Genomic DNA, 4,750 nt, shown 5'->3' on the forward strand with positions numbered 1-4,750 from the left:
TAACCCCAGGGGTTTGATGGTGTTTTATTGCATTACTGACACTGTCTTTCCTGGACAAGATGAGCTGAATGGCCTCCTCCCCTCACCTGCTTTCTACATTCTCTGTGAAGTTGCAGTTGAGCTGTTTACTCCAACCAAAATCTGCAGCTTCAAGTCAGAAGCAGTTGTTGGATGAAATTCCACCCACCTTCAATCTGAGTAAACCACCCCATTCCCCATTTTCAAATGCCACTTTACTGCCCAGCCTGTCATCTGTATGTGTGCACATCAATTTGATCTCCTTTCTACTGACTATGGACTCCTACCCCAGCTTTAATCTTAGTTCCCCGCTTCCTCCCCCCCCCCCCCCCCCCCCACCTCCTTTTCCAGGTAATATGGCCTTTTTAAAATCTAAGTGACTTCTTTATTTCAAAGAATTCCAGCAGATCTGTTAACCCTGATTTAGTTTTGGGGAATCAATTTTCTACCTCTGAATTTCCATCTGCTACTTTCATAATGGATCGCCAATCTCTTCAGTTGTAAATGATCTATTTCTGGTCCAGATCTTCCTGATTTATGTTCTCTCTCCTCCCCCACCCCTTGTGGGAGAAGGGGGATCAGGTGGTTGAATAATACATTTCCTAAGAGACTACAGTATACCAACTGCAGAGAGAGAGAGAGAGACAGACAGACAGACAGTCACTCGTGCAGAGAGAGAGGGGAGAGAGAGAGGGGAGAGAGAGAGGGGAGAGAGAGAGGGGAGAGAGAGAGGGGAGAGAGAGAGGGGAGAGAGAGAGGGGAGAGAGAGAGGGGAGAGAGAGAGGGGAGAGAGAGAGGGGAGAGAGAGAGGGGAGAGAGAGAGGGGAGGAGAGAGAGGGAGGAGAGAGAGGGGAGGAGAGAGAGGGGGGAAGAGAGAGGGGGGAGAGGGGGAGGGGAGAGGGGGAGGGGAGAGGGGGAGGGGAGAGGGGGAGGGGAGAGGGGGAGGGGAGAGGGGGAGGGGAGGAGGGGGAGGGAGAGGGGGGAGGGGGAGGGAGAGGGGAGAGGGATCTTGTGGGCAAGCTCCTATGTTATACAAATCACAAAAAGCTCCATTTGGGAGATCTCTGCCCCCTCACCTATTTTGCCCCCTCACCTATTTTGCCCCCTCACCTATTTTGCCCCCTCACCTATTTTGCCCCCTCACCTATTTTGCCCCCTCACCTATTTTGCCCCCTCACCTATTTTGCCCAAATACCCTTGGCACTTGTTGAATCCTCTTCACAACTCTTCAACCTACCATTGTTGGACCACAACAGTTTTAGCAACTGTACCTTGGATGAAAAAAAAATCCTCTGAGGAACTCAGAAGGTTGAGCAGCATCTGGTGGAGAATTCCATCTCAATTTCCTTGGATGACTTCATCCAAATCGTTTTGGGTTGCCGGGTTGTTAGTCTGGTCTGGATGATTGGCTTGTTAACTTCACCACTGTACCTCGGACTTGTTTGGCTTTGGTCCACAGGCAAGGTCACAGAAGGCTGCAGACATGAGTTTGAATCTATTGAAGTGTTTAAATTAGATGAAAATCTGGAATCTGAAAGACAAACTGGCATCGTTGTTGGAAACTGGACTGAGGTAGACATGCCGACTTGGCACTGGTGAATCCAGATCCATGGGGGTGGTCTCTGAAATGACCAAGTGAATCCTTCAGACTAAGGGTAGTGGGGAGTGAGAGGACTGTACCCTCAGCCCACGAACAAACCAATAACTGCAACCCACGAGGGTCAGGTGCAGCAGAATCAGTTCTTGAACCACAGGGCATGAGTGTTGCTGGAACATCAGCATGGAGCCACGTAATGCAGTGTTGGGAGCATTTTCCTTTAACTCGTATGCCATTCCAGCTAACACTTTGCTATCTTGAGCTCCTGAGCCGAGAGTGAGAGTTTTAGATGAGGTTTCTTTGTTGGGCTATTGTGTGGAATATATAATGTTGCACAGGCAGGCTGCTTATTGAGGGACCTGCTTCTGGAAGCCCCTGCTTATGTTGCAATTCAGTTCATGTGAAATAAGTAATGCAGGAAGCACTTATCAAGCAGGTCAGGTGAACAGAGAAAAACTGTTAATGTTTCAGTTAGAAGACTTGATTAGAAATCCTGGTGAAGCATCTTTAAAATAGAACACTTTTTCTCTTAAGATACTTCCTGACCCACTGAGTCTTTCCAACATTGTTTTTATTAGATTTTTTTTTCCTTTTTATGACTTAGCCTTAAGAATTTCTTGAAGCAGTAACGAGTTGAAGTATTGATTATGCCTTTACATCTATGACATAAACAGCTTTGCATGAAGAAAAAGGAGCAGCGTGACATGTGAGAGAGAATGGAGTGTACGGAAATTAGTGGGGGCAATGAGATTGTTCTGAGAGCAGGAATGGATGGCCCTGATGGACTGAATCGTCATTTACACGATCTTTACCTCTCCTGGATGTTGTGAGACCTGCTCTGTTCCTCCAGCATTTCTGTGCTTTTACTACAATCAGTGTTTACAGACTTCTGTGTTTCATTCTGTCCAATCTCTGGAAGAGCTTTCTGTTGAAGTTTTTTGAGTTTCCTGGCCTGCTCCTCATGGACTGCCCACTAGGTGGGGTGCACGCACATGCTAAAAGCCCGCACACTGCCAATCCCTAGCTCACCTTGTTGCCTTTCTGATCGCCACGCAGATATTGTGCAAAGCACAGGCTTAAAAAAAATTATATCCAAGCTCTTCCATCTGGTCAATTCTGTAGTCCACGGGCTGTACCATGTGCACAAAATTCTTCAAAGACTCTGTTGACAAGCACCTCCAGCAGGACCCAATTTGGAAGCAGGAATTGGGAGTGGATGCAACCCTTCTTGTGTCTGCCTCTGTCTGACTTTCAGCTGCCTTTTCCTTTCTGCCTGACTGCCTCACTCTTATCTGTCGGCCTCCTCTCTCTCTCTCTCTCTCTCTCTCTCTCTCTCTCTCTCTCTCTCTCTCTCTCTCTCTCTCTCTCTCTCTCTTCCCATTTGTCAGAACGCTTTTTGCTCAGAGGGTTCTGAATCTTTGGAATGTTCTGCTCTGTAGGGACCTGTTGAGCATATTCCTGATGGGACTGGAGAGGTTTTTTGTGTTTTTGTAGCGTCTGATATAATTGGCCATTGAAGGGGTGTCTGATCCATCCATCAATTTCCTGTATTCAAATTTTCTCTTTCCACTTTGTGTGTCTCATCAGACCAGCCACTGCTGTAACTTACTGTTTGGGCAATTTTGTGGAATTACTGACTTCCTTGTGTGTTCCCTAGTCTATTCAATCCATCCGACCCACTAGAATGTGCTCAAAATCCAGAGCAACCTGGGTGGCCACAAGCCTGGAGGTCATTCCCTCCGCAACCCCTGCTCAATGAGCTGGGACTCATTCCCCTATTGTATCAAGTGCTAAGTTTTTTCAGTGGGGAGAAGGGGTTTCAAGGTGGTTAAGGTTCCCTAAAACCACCTGCTGCTGAGTTAAACCAAGCCAGCAAGACACCCAACCGAGTCACACCAACTAATTCCCCAGCTCCTGAAACAAACCAATCCCTGAATTCCTCCCAAAGTTTTATTTGTGAGAGACTGATTGAAGTGAATACAGACTTCTTGTCTGAACTTATTCTGCCTGTGTCATGCAGAAAAAAAATAAGTGGCTTGTGTATGTTTTATGTATGTATATATATAATATATTTGGTTTGTATAAAGATTAATATGAAAATTAAAAGTATCAGAAAATCAATGTTATTCTCTTTGTTATTTTAAGAGAATCTTCCATTTTGCAAAACCCAAGCTCCATGGGACAAGAGTGATCTAATTCCAGTCTTATTTATCAAGTGGCCAAGTCCCAGCTAAACTCCTTTTGTTTCTCAAAAAGAAGCCAATAGGGTCTCCAAACACACAAGAGAATGGAAATGTTGAAATCAGGGCCAAAAATCAACCTGCTGGAGTTCTGACACAAAGCCTTGACTGTTTCTCCCACTGATGCTGCTTGACTATTTGAATTCTACCAGTAGATTGTGTAAGATCTCTAGTTACCTGAGGGGGGGGGGGGGTTGAATGGGGAAACCTTGGTCTGAAGACAGCTGTGGTAATGCAGCACTCCTAACACAACCATCTCCTCACTTGTCAGGAAGGAGCAACAGAGACTGCATTTGCTGACAAGACTGAAGCAAGCAAGGCTTCTGGCCACCATCCTGTCAGCTTTCTACAGGAGTTCTATTGAGAGTGTCCTGGCCAGCTGCATCACAGTGTAGTGTGATTGCTGTAGAACTTTGGATCGGTGCGGCAAAGGATCACTCTGGGGTCTTCCCACCCTCCATCGATGTGATCTACCAGGATCATTCTCTGAAGAGGATTTTCAAAATTGCTGAGGACTCTGAATACCCAGCTACTCCCATTGGAAGAGATCCAGGAGTAACAGAGCCAGCACCATCAGACTGAGGAACAGCTTCTTCCCACCGGCAGTGAGAATGCTGGACGAACTTTTCATATAAACCCTATGAGACTTTATTATTTTTCAAACAAATTTTATTTATTATATATATATATATGTGTGTGTGTGTGTGTGTGTGAATACTGCATCTGTATCATTCTTTGTATGTGTGTTATTTCTGTGTCGCACTGAGGAGCGGTGAATGATGTTATGTCAGGTTGTACTTGTACAATCGGATGATATAAACTTGAACTCTGTTTCTATTTGAGCATTAAATTCACTGGAATGGAATAAGACTGGTTCTGCAGTTCAAGTGTTGCG

The sequence above is a fragment of the Narcine bancroftii genome, chromosome 6 (genome assembly GCF_036971445.1).
Source record: "Narcine bancroftii isolate sNarBan1 chromosome 6, sNarBan1.hap1, whole genome shotgun sequence".
NCBI lineage: Eukaryota > Metazoa > Chordata > Chondrichthyes > Torpediniformes > Narcinidae > Narcine > Narcine bancroftii.